The sequence below is a fragment of the Mytilus galloprovincialis genome, chromosome 8 (assembly GCF_965363235.1).
Source record: "Mytilus galloprovincialis chromosome 8, xbMytGall1.hap1.1, whole genome shotgun sequence".
In the NCBI taxonomy this organism is placed as follows: Eukaryota; Metazoa; Mollusca; class Bivalvia; order Mytilida; family Mytilidae; genus Mytilus; species Mytilus galloprovincialis.
In genome coordinates, this window is record NC_134845.1 from 65,793,540 (window position 1) to 65,806,999 (window position 13,460).

Below are 13,460 nucleotides of genomic sequence, written 5' to 3' on the forward strand. Positions count from 1 at the left end.
TTGACATAGTTTTTTTTGTTTATTGCTACTAAAAAATTACCTAAAAGAGTTTGAACATATATATTCACATTCTGACTTTTTAAATGCCCATTTAATTAGGTGTGTGATTTTTTTCTTAATGAGAATGTGAGGCAATATGGTATACAGGGTATATCAACTATCTTCATTACTGAATTAAAAAAAGAGTCCAAAGATTTTTTGTCAGCTTTTTCCCGTTTTATCCATTTAATACAGTAAGTATGGAGTGAGTCGTGGATGATATTACGAAACTCATTCCAATTAATAATTGACGGGGGACGATATTTAGGTCCTTTACTGAGGAATGATTTTAACTCTCGGTCTTGAACGATGTTAAGATCTCCTGTTATAACATGGGAAATGGGTCCATAAATATATTCGGAGGTACTACAATTACATGAAGTAGGTGTATTTTCACTGATATTAACATCTTTACACAGTTGACTATAATTAAACACAAATTTCCGGGTAGATTTCTTGTAAATACAACAAATAAGAGGTAGCTCAGTATTGTCAAAATATCCAGGGATTTGTTCTTTAACAGAATGGTCGTTAAATATACCGGCAATATTTACAAAATCAAAACCTTTATTGACATACTTTATTTTAATAAAATGTTTTTTATGATCTTCAGGGCGATCAATTTTGGGAAATAGTTTAAAATAACAATATGCCATAATAATTTGAACAATTTCATACTTAGGACTGCTATATGAAATTGTGTTGCAATCCTCCAAAATTTTATTTAACTTATTAACCGGTAATGAACAGAGTTTTGTTAACAGATAATGTCTGCCGTTGTTTTTTGAAATAGAAATTAGGTCCGAAATATTGGTATGATTGGTCCGAAATTTTCTTTGATTGAAATTTGTCCTACGACCGTGAGAACGATTTTTACGAACAGTTTCAGAAACTATATCCAAAATGTTAACGGAATCGGTTCTAGATATATTACCAATTCCCATGATATTATCATTAAGACCGAGAGGGTAGACTGTCTGTAATTTTTTAATCCAATTTAATTCAATTATTTTCCGTGATCGTACAAACTTTGAATGAGATTCACCAGGCTGCTTATTTACTACTTCTAAAGGTTGAGCTGCTAAATATTTAAAAGGATGGTTGTGCTTCTTAAGGTGTTGGTAAATGATACTTTTGAATTTATTGGGTCTTTTAAAACGATACAGATGTTCTTGAGTGCGTTTAGATAAATATCGTCCAGTTTCTCCTACGTACTGAATACCACATCCCGGTTTGTTTCACGTGAGTAAATAAATAATACTGTTTGTTTTTCAAGTTATATCAGTTTCAAAATTCAAAGAAAATGTGCGACCATTAAACGTGGACCTAACCGTATTGTTGGTGGAAAGACGGGGACATGTAAGTCATTTTTTGGCATGACACTTATCGATAGATTAGAAGGGTAACCACGATTTTTATTGTTAAAAATGTTAGCGATGGTAGTATTTTTAGATAACCGATTTTGAAGATTGAGACGTGTAGATACCCTTTGAACAAGTTTGATCTATGACATAATGTTAATACATCATCAATAAAATAAACGTTGAATAAATAAAGGCAATACTAGCATACCGCTGTAAGAAGTTAAATAATTTCATCAAGTCAACCATAACCTTAAACAAAATGATGCCAAAAAGAAAGTGTACACAGGTACATAAAAATAATTTTAGTGGAAGGTATACAGTAAAAATGGAGAACGGAAATATTTTTTTTTTTGTTTTCCATAGTTCGAGAACAGGGGTGAAAATTAATAGTCATAAACACTTATTAAAACTGGTTTATATTCAATATAGATAGACGAGATATAACACTAAATAAGTAAAAATTAATTAACAAAACAGCATTACAAATAGTATAAACACTTCAAATGAACACGACATACGATAAGATAGTACTTGTAGTTACTACAAGCTTGTTAAAAAGCCGAAAACAAATAATGATAAAAATCATGCACCAGAGACTACAATCAATAAAAACACATTCCATAGATTTAGTTTTTTAATGTCATGAACAGTCAAAGAAGATATGACCTGTGCAATGCCAAAAAAAAAAGTATCAACAGGCAGTAGGATAGTTAGAAAAGAGAGACGAAAGATACCAAAGGGACAGTCAAACTCATAAATCTAAAACAAACTGACAACTCCATGGCTAAAAGTGAAAAAGACAAACAAACAACAGCACACACGACACAACATTATTAGAAGTTAACCTCTATATAAATAAAATAAACTTTAATGTGTATAATGCAGTTATTTATCTCGTTAGTACGCAAATTGTAAAAACACTTTACCAACAGTAACAAAAATTTGCTATTACCGGTTAAAATAAAATTACGAATAATTATAAACGTTATAAATCGTTCTTAAAAAAAAGTTTTTAATTGATTATTGACCTTTTGCAAACTAAAAGAAGCAATATTTGTACTCATTCAAGGGAAACGTACATAAAAACCACATACTTCTTGAATCAATGTACAGAACGTTATTTTTTGGCACAGAAAATGACATTCTGCAAACCTTTCTTTTGTATAACGATACCACGAAGTCTATCTTTATGTGGAAAGCTTTTTTTACCAATTGGTTTTTAATTACTTATAATACATATTGGGTTTTTTTCTCATTTCTTGAAAATTATTTTGCAGGACTTTTTTAATTACTCTTTAGTGCCTTACAAATTTGTTTGAGGTAGACAACATTTACACTTAAAAGATAGAATTGAATGTTGATGTCCCAAAAAAAATACAGATAGGACATAATTTGACTTCTTTTGTTTGGAATCAATTGCAACAGTTTGACTGAATTTATTATTTTTCGTTATTTTATACACAATTAGTTAACCTGTCGTAGCCGTACGCAAATTGTTTCTTGACATTTCTCCTCGAAACATAAATTGTTGAATGGATTAAAACGTCCGATTTGTATATATTGACATTTTTCTCCGGAATATAATATTAAAAATAGTTTAAAAGAGTCCAGTTTGAGTTTAAGTTTAAGTTACTGGTCATTTATGCACGTTCTGATTTAATCATTAAACAAAAACAATTTGAAGGTAAACTAATAATAACTTACTCCAATCAAAGTGCGTAAGATTTAATACAAATGGTCGGTCCACATCATGATAACTTATAGAGGTAAACTTTATAGGGAGAAAATAAAAGATATTTAAGTTCATTTGTTTGGAAAAACCATTATTGATTCGTCAATCGAAAGTACTGCTATAATTTCAAAAACATGTCATTATGTTATATATGTATTGGTTTTCTGATCTTTTAGTATATTTAAGTCAAAAGAAAGTATGGGCGTCAATTGGTCTCTATATTCATTGACTTTATACAGAAAATTGCCATTTTAAAAACTTATTGTTTTCTTAGATGTATGATCAAAGTAAAATCTTTTCTTAAAACATTTGTTCTTGGGATATACAAGTACCCGACCACGTCCGCTCTGTTTTTGTTAGATGCATTCTATGTGTATCATCTGATGAGTTGACATTCCAGGTCTTTTATAGCTGAATATAAGGTTTGGTCTTTGTTCATTGTTGAGGACCGTACGTGGACCTATCATTGTTAATTTCTTTTTCATTTGGTCTATTGTGGAGAATCGTCACATTTGCAATCATACCACATCTTCTTTTTTAAATAAACGATTTAAGTTAGCTATCATATGTTCACTTATGAAAGCTGGTGATAACTTTCTCGAGCGCGGTGTCCAGGGTACATCATTGTTGACAGTCTAGTTTTATATTGTTATATTAGCGCGGTGTCCAGGGCACATCATTGTTGACAGTCTAGTTTTATATTGTTATATTAACGCGGTGTCCAGGGCACATCATTGTTGACAGTCTAGTTTTATATTGTTATATTACACGAACTACTCGGTCATTAGGGCCCTTTACAAAGTTTGGATGCGTGTACTGATTTAATGTTGCTCACACAGTGTCAAGTCATATTTTGATTATGCATTCACCGTCTCTTTTAAGTCCCATTTTTGTTTGCAAGTCATTTTGTCTCGTAAGTGTTCTATTACGACATCGTATGCCAAAGAAAACTATTCATGAGGATCATTTATCATTAGAAAAAAATTAACAACGTACTTGTATTTGATCAAACAACAACTATTGAACATAATGACTTGGATTGTGATTTTTCTGATGTGAAACTAATATACAGATATGAATATTATTGCGAATTAGGTTAATATATCAGTGACTTTAAGTTAAATATAATGCATTTACAATTTAATTTTTTTTTTTTTTTTTCATTTTACGATTCATCATACATGACGCAAATATGGGTGGTAGTCTCAAACATCAGTACACTTGGCTGTTCGTTGGGAACTAATGCTCCGTGTTGAAGACCTAGTTTGACCTATAATGGTTTCTTTACATATTATGACCTAGATGGAAAGTTGTCTCATTGGCATTCGAAACATTTCTTCTTATATCTATTTTGGGTTTTTTTTTCAATTGAACAGCTTTGACATGAATTGAGTTGACAATTTTCCGCTGTAAAAGTACATAGCTAGACTATATTTTTTTTCAAATTCAATTTAGTGAGATTAAAAGGGTCATTCGTGCTGAAGTTTTGACGTCAACGCCGTGTTTGCGTTTATTCCCAATTATTCATAGTTTTTAAAAGAAAATCTGTTCCCCTGTAGGGTTTTGTACTCATCAAACGAAATTTCGTTATAATGAACATACAAAGTAACATCAGGAGAGTATTAGCAGTATTTAAATGTAATGCAGTTTGGCTAAACAACTATGAAGAAAGAACTGATACGGAAAAATCTTCACTTTTCATAATGACAGAAAGTTCGATTACCTGTAGTTTAACATCTCGCCTTTCATATCATGTCATAGGATAAATAAATTAGGTTAACAGACTGTTTTCCAGCTGATAAAAGACACTCACAGCTCTCTTATTTCTACAATTGTTCTAAAGCACATAAGGTCACAAATTATTTTAAAGATATGTCTTCTATCTAAATGAGAAAAAAAAATCCTTAAATTGGTGTTAAGGGGAGATTGCGCCTTTAGTGGAATTTGAAATTAAAAAAATCGTTCGGCGTTAGTTACACGAGGTATACCAGGTACTATAAGAAGAGGGAAATGAGCACATGAAAGAAAATTACTGGTTCTAGAACAGTATATGTGTGCTATATCAAAACTTATCCGAATGAATCTAATAAGAAACCTTAGTATCCTAGTGTAAGTAAGCCTGTTACCCTGTTACCACTGTTGTTGTTACGGAGAAGAAGAGAGGGAACATCATACGATTTGTAACAGGAAGTCAAAACACAGTTATTACCAAAACAACAAATAAATCGATTTCTCATTCTATTCGTACCAAATTGATAATCAAACCAAAATTAACCCTACAATATTATTTCATATGATACAGAAGCTTAAAATTGTAGGTTACAAATAATTATATGAAATGTGAGTTTGTGTGTTGAAATGTTCTTCTCTAATGCAATTGAAAATTTTAGGAAATAACAAAAAACAATATAAATGTATATAACATTAAGTCCGCGAAACATTACACAGAAACTAAGAAATTATCACTCTTACATTTACCTTAAAATAAGAAAAATAATATGTCATTCCACTTTCGATTTTAAACTTATCCAAGGGTTCACCAAATAGGCCAAATAAGCAGGTGTCTTCTATACGGTCGGCAATTTTTAGGAAAAGCAAAATTCAAATTAAGAACAATCGTTTAAACTGAAACTACACATCTTTGATACAAGCAGAACCCTTTATTTGTTCTTCATCAAATTCCAATATCGAAGGGATAGCGAACTTATGTGTTTATTTATTGAGGTTTAATGTACTTTTCAGGGGCAGTGAATGCATTTTTTTCGTAAATTGTTCTTCGTAATTCAGGAATAGGATTGGATAGAGAATGGGGTCACAAAAATAAAGATACACTAGTCTTGTAGCTGCTATTGAATACTTTCTAAAATTAGTTAAGTTTTGATAGCATTTTTTTTAAATTTCAATAATCAATTATGTCCAATTTTCAAAAACTGTGAAGAAAAACTAATAAATTCTATAACAGGAGGTTTCTAACGCCATTGATTACCCATGATAATCTCTCAAAGATACATTGTATCTCTACTATATCAGCAAGTTCAGAGTTTAACAAGAATTCAGGGGCAAGTAGTTCGGTGGCTGTTGTTGAATCGTGTTTGTCATATGTGTTTCTCGTAGTATTAAGGGGTTCGACGGTTTACAGATGAGAACAGAAAAGGACCGAAAAGGACCCAAAAGGACCCAAAATAACCGAAAAGGAAATTGATTTTGTTTTGTAATCGAAGGAAATTAGCAAATTGCAAATCATCGAAAACCTTGTACTGTGACAGGACTAATATTGATATCATAAACAATAGCATATGCAATACACAGGCAATAGAAATGTCACATGGGTTATAGAAAAAAAAATTTAAAAATACTAGAGGAAACACGCAACAAAATAACAGCAATATACTAAAATTCAATTAATATTAGTTTTGACATTGACTCATGCACTTCAGGTTTATTAGTGTATTTTTTTGTAATTTTGAAAACAAGCCTTTTTATTTTTGTTAAAGTGACGATTATCGTGATTAAATCACGTGCCACTGTGGCACCAGAACAAATGTATATTTGACATTTAACATCCGAGAGAAAATGGTGATGCTGACATGTATACTTTTATATTACCATACCCAAGGCTACCGGGGTATATGCTGACACCTTAATATAAACAAACGAAGAATTTTTTCAAATGTTAGGATAAACATTTATAGTACGATAATATTTGCTTTTCATTCATTTTTACTGCGTATTATCAAAAACATGTAATATGCTTATCAAAACGTTTACACCCGCTGCATTTACTTAGACCTGTTCTAAGTCAGGAACCGTATGTTCAGTGCATGGTTGTCGTTTGTTTATGTGGTTTGTGTTTCATGAATGTTTCTTGTTTCTCGTTTTTATATTGATTTGACCATTGGTTTTCCCATTTGAATGGTTTAACACCAGTCATTTTGGGGGCCCTTTTATAGCTTGCTGTTTGGTGTGAGCCATTGCTCCCTGTTGAAGACCGTACTTTGACCTATAATAGTTTACTTGTAGACATTATGACTTGGAAGGAAAGTGTCACACCTTCTTTTATCTATATAAACAAATATTTAAATGAAAAGATAAAAATCCTTGATGAAAAAATAAATGATAATTAAGCATACATATATTTAAAAAAAAAAACAGAACTAAAAAAACAAGTTATAGTGTTTCTTTTTTATAAGTTCACATATCCCTATAAATGCACAATATAAATTTGAATTATGCATTGATTTCAATTATTACGAAGAATTGTTAACAATATAAAAAAACATCCGTGTATATATACATTGTTTTAACTTTATATAATAAATATATATATATATGTATCCTCTTTTCGGTTCTTTTTGGTCCGTTTCGGTTCTTTTCGGTTGTTTTCTGTAAATCGTCGCTCTTTTCTGTAAATCGTTGGACCAGTATTAAGGGTCTTTTGTTTAAAAAATAGTCTGTCAATTGTATCGTTTGAATTGTTTTTATTGTCCATGAAGATGACTTTTATAGCCTATGCGTATCGCCATGCGTTTCAAGTGTTTTTTATTCCTCATTGGATAGAGTTAAAGGGGGAAGGTTGAAATCTCCTAAATGTTTAACCCCGCTACATTTTTGCGCCGGCCGCAAGTTGGGATCCTCTTACCTGCGTAAGTCTTGTATGTTTTTTTAAAAAAGGTCCTGTATATATTTTAGAGTTACGTGAGACGTCCATTTTCACTGAACTAGTACACAATTTTATTTAGGAGCGAGCTGATGACCATCTCCGGGTGCGGGGTGTTTTCGCTGCGTTGAAGACCAATTAATGACCTTCGGCTGTTGTCATTTCTATTCTGAATTTTATACAATATTGTATGGGTTATTTTCATTGTTTAAGGCAATCTGACCATTGCTTACAATCCCTTAATTTGAAATGTACTAGATAGTTGTCTCAATGGTAATCATACCGTATCTCCGAATTTTTATATTTTATTTATAAAACAAACAAAGCATTTACATTATATATAGGCACAAGTATAACATAACTTGCTGAACAGTCGCCTTGACTTATATTTTTTTCTTTCTTATAGAATTACATGAGGTACCAATTAATTTACGGTAGTCAATTGTTGTTCACGCTTTTAAAAATGTTTAATTTGGTACAACTTCTGGTCGACTATCGTTCTTTGTCACTGAACATAAGGCAACCAACAGTCAATCAATCAATCGACACTACGTTCCTGAAAATACCCCCTTCTAAGTATCTACACTTTAGTGTGGCATGATTGTGCATCTTCTCCTACATGCCCTAGTAGGGTAAGCTTTTGGCGATTTGAAATTAGTTTTTTTTCCTTCTTTTTTAATGGATGTTAATGAATGTATATGATTTATCAATTCATGTTGCTGCTTATACTTGCTATGTTAAGCACATAACAAAATCTCCACTACACTAAGCCATGGCGTTGTCAGTTTATTATCGATTAATGCGTTTGACTGTCCCTCTGGTATCTTATGCCCCACTTTTACTATTAAACAACAAAACAAACAAATTAAAAAATTTACATTCAGATATTCCTTGTCATACTTCAAGTGGAACGGTGCATGATAAATAATGTATCTTTACATTTGCAGACGTCGTATTCGTTTTTATTGGTTCAGCTTTTCCCTGTATATATTTCAACGCTTCATTACATTGGTATAAAACGAAGGTTAGCTTGTGTGATTACCATACAGAACAAGAATGATGAAGGGGATGGTTGTTTTACTTTTGCTGGCGACCATTACGGTTGTTCAAGGTAATTTATGTTATACTATTCACGTTTTCGTACTATAGTGAACAGTTTAATTCTTTAGCACACTATTTGAATTATCGAAACGAGTTAGAAAACTACAGTTTTTTAATCTTTACCTTAATACCGTTATATTACTACGAATGTAAACTTTTCTTTCAAATTCTAATTTTCAATTTTTTAATTAAACTTTTAGAATAACTTTTTTTGTGTATAGCCTTTAACTAATAAAATTTCTTTTAAATGGATTAGCTATATAAAAACGAAAGAAATTCAAAACCTTGAACTTTAGAATACATTCTCTAGTATATAATATTGATAGCTGATTGTTGTGTTTCGGTAAACATTATGTTGAACTTATATCTATTTAGTTGAACGCATAAGTTTTAATATCTATTGAATGACAGTACAAAGTTCATGTGTACATTTTTTTCTTGAAAAATATGTGTATAATTTTGTCATTCTCAAAATTGCAATTCCAAATTATCATTTTGAAATCAAATGTATTTACCATTTTTGTTTTATTTTTTATTCGGAACGACATTTTTGTCAATACTACTCGGTTTTGAACGATGCTGATGTCCCTTGTGATAATACGGTAACTGTCTCCATCGGATGACCTAGGATCTAGTATTATTTCTAAAATACTCATAAATTCAGTATAAGTATCATATCCTTTATGAATATATCAACACATGAGTATATGCCTAGTCGATCTAAGGATCTAAGTTTGATGTGAATACGACCGTATGTGTACGTCTGTGTTTACAACTAATAGTGTGCATTACTCGGAACTGTTGTAATAACTTTCCTTTCTAATGTTACAGGTCTGTGCAGCTTTCCAAGTGAACTTGTTGGTAGTAAATATCAATTATACAATCCCGCTCTATTAATTTATACATATGCATTTTCTGAGACACAGATGACTGTAGAAGATTCATCAGGGTTGACACCCTCAACTACTTTTGATTGCATAGAAAAGAATGATGATTTTTTCATGATTGGGTAAGACAGTGAATACTTGCTATTTTCTTTATTTACTCCGTTCAACCGAACATAAATCTATTATGAACTCCTATCTTCCAATTTTTCATGATCCCCTAATACCAACCACGAAAAGTATATACCTTTATAGCTGATTATGTGGTATGGGCTTTGCTCATCATTGATGGCCGTACGATGACCTATAGTTGTTAATTTCCGTTTCATTTGTTCTCTTAGGGAGAGTTCTCTCATTGACAATCATACCACATCTTTTTTATGCATTTTTTACTTATTTAACTGACTTAGTTATTAGAGAAATAGTAATACTATTTTATTGTTGTTTAAGTACATGCGTTTGTTTATATTCCTCCCTGTCATGTTACTGATTTTTGTCATTGCTAATTGTTTACTTAATACATTCAATTTATTCTGTAGAACAGAGGAGGTAGCTTTTAGTTGTGTTAAATTCATTTCAACTGACAACTTGAAACCACAAGCTTATGTGGTTGGAAGTATACGTGCAGGTACAGGTATGTTGTATTACTTTACATATAGAATAAAACATGGCAAAATATGATCCGCAGGAATAGTTTTATTTGGCATACGATGCCGTAATAGAACACTAACGAGACAAAATGACTTGCAAGCAAAAAATGGGATTTAAAATAGACGGCGATTGCATAACAAAAAATGACTCCACACTGTGTGATCAACTTAAAACATTAAATCAGTACAAGCATCCAAATGGTGAAGTTGAAATCATCCCTTCAAAAATTTTACGGACGCCACCACGAGTAGGTTCATCGTTATGGAATAACCGTTTCACAGATGATTACGGATATGTTCAATACGTCGTAACTACTATCCCCTTCCCTTTCATGAATGTGACCTACCGAATTAGAATATTTGCCGTCTTTGTTATAACATTATTATCACGACGGGTGCCACATGTTGAGCAGGATCTGCTTACTCTTCCGGAGCACCTGAGATCACCCCTAGTTTTTAGTTTGGTTCGTATTGCTTATTCTTTAGTTTCTATGTTGTGTCATGTGTACTTCTGTTTGTCTGTTTGTCTTTTTCACTTTTAGCCATGGCGTTGTCAGTTTATTTTCGATTCATGAGTTTGACAGTCCCTCTGGTATTTTTATGCCCCATTTATTGGCATTATGTTTTATGGTCTGTGCGTCCGTCTGTTAGTTCGTTCGTCCGTCTGTTAGTTCGTTCGTCCGTTCGTCCGTCCGTTCGTCCCGCTTCAGGTTAAAGTTTTTGGTCGAGGTAGTTTTTTATGAAGTTGAAGTCCAATCAACATGAAACTTATTACACATGTTCCCCATGATATGGTCTTTCTAATTAGAGATTTTCCCCCATTTTCACGGTCCACTGAACATGAAAATGATAGTGTGGATTGGGCGTCCATGTACTGGGGACACATTTTTGTTCGTCCCTATTTTACTGAGCCAAAGCACCTTAAGTACCTTCATTGTAGACCAATTGAAGAAACATATTTCGGGATTTTATTTGAAAAGATACAGAAAGGATGAAAAGCTTGCATGAATTAAAACATGGTTTTCGTGTTAATTTGGGAGTCACTACTGTCATCAATGAGCAATCCGAGTAGGGGTGTAATAAAAGGTAGAGTACGATAAAAGGGTGTGATAAAGGGTCCGCATCAAAGTTGAGATATGGATTAATCAGAAGGCTATTTATTAAATGTTTAAAAAAAAAAAAACCTGTATTCATTACGTAACAAATGATAATGAAATTTACTATAGATTATTATAGAACATTTTGAATTAGCGCTTAAATTGAATAGCAACAAGGCAATTACAACTTTCATTAGTATACTTTCTTTTGGTTCAAATCAATGTAAAAGAATTGATAGATAGCATGATCAATTTGTGCCCGTTAATTCTGTCGTTTCGGTCGCATTGTGTATGTATGTGATTTTACAATTTATTAATCAGTCTTGTACCACACCATATTGCTATTTTCATTCACAGGTACTCCTTCCATATGTGAATTATGTAGCTTGGGATTTCAACCGCCTGAAAATATATTGTTTCGTGGTAAGTTAATACATTATATCAAATTTATGTTGTATTATTAGTCAAACTATGAGCTATTTTCATCATGTGAAGTCCACCATCTGTCATTTTATTGTCCCTAATCTCTAAGATTGTCGTCAGTTATTTTATACGACAATCTTCTTCCCTTAAACTACTGGGTCAATGAATGCAACAAGAACTGAATTATAACTCATTAACGAGATAAATAGTGGTATACAAGTTGTCCAAATACAGTGTAAACTGCGTAAAACTGTAAATAGCGAAAATTATCACTAGGACAACTTTTACATTTTTTGTATTACATGTTGTATAATGTTTTGCTCACCTGGCGAACACTGCAGTAATTTAATACGAAATGTAAACACCCAAATGTTCAGCAAAAAAAAACGCCATAAGCATCCCAAATGATAAAAAAGACAAAATCACCTTCTACATCGCATGCCTAAAATGTTTAGTCAAGTCGACTCCTTACCGATTTATTTTTATTTAAAGACGAGTTTGAATCCTTTGTTAAGTTTGTGGGAAAACTACACTATACTGTATCTATAGTATCCTTTATCTCTAGTTCGATTGGATAGATGCGTTCCACATAGTCACCAAATTTTGAATTGTTTAGTGAAAGAACATCATCTATATAGCGGAAAGTAGAGTTAAAGGATATTACTAACTTCTTATCTTTCTTCCTAAGAAGTTCCTGCATGAATAAAGGCAACAGTAGTATACCGCTGTTCAAAACTCATAAATCCATGGACAAAAAACAAAATCGGGGTAACAAACTAAAACCGAGGGAAACGCATTAAATATAAGAGAACAACGACACAACACCGAAACGCAACACACACAGAAACGGACCAAGCAACAGACAAAACACCACGAGAACAACAAACACAACATCAAAACCAAACACAAGAATTTGGGACAGACAAGCACCGTGCCACGTCTTATCTAAAAAATAAGAGAAAACACAAACGACTCAACGTTAAAATGCAACACACACAGAAACGAACAATATGAAGTCAGCCTCATAATAATAAAGAAACAAGTCGGCGAGTAGAGGGACACAGTTTGTTCCCATTGGAATGCCGACAGTCTGTTGAAAAACACGTCCTCCGAACGTAACAAATATGTTGTCAATCAAGAAATCAAGCATCTTGATAAAATGTCGACTCCTGGTCGATTTTTTTTATTTTATTTAAAGACGAGTATGAACCCATTGTATATTTTGTTGGAAAACAACAGAAGTTGACAGAGAACTGTAACCTTCGAAACTGGTCACTAAGACACGATATTCGAACAGGTCTACAATGCCGAAATAATTAAATGACTTATGTTGAAGTTATTGTCGTTGAATAACTATTATTTGAATTCAACCTGTCTTTATTTTGGAAAAAACATAGTCATGAAAGTAGATAGAGAATCTGAAATTAAAAAAAATGTCAGCCATAGGAGATCAACCAAAAACGATCAATGTCATGAATTTTATTTTTGCTACAGTTAAAAATAAACATAGATC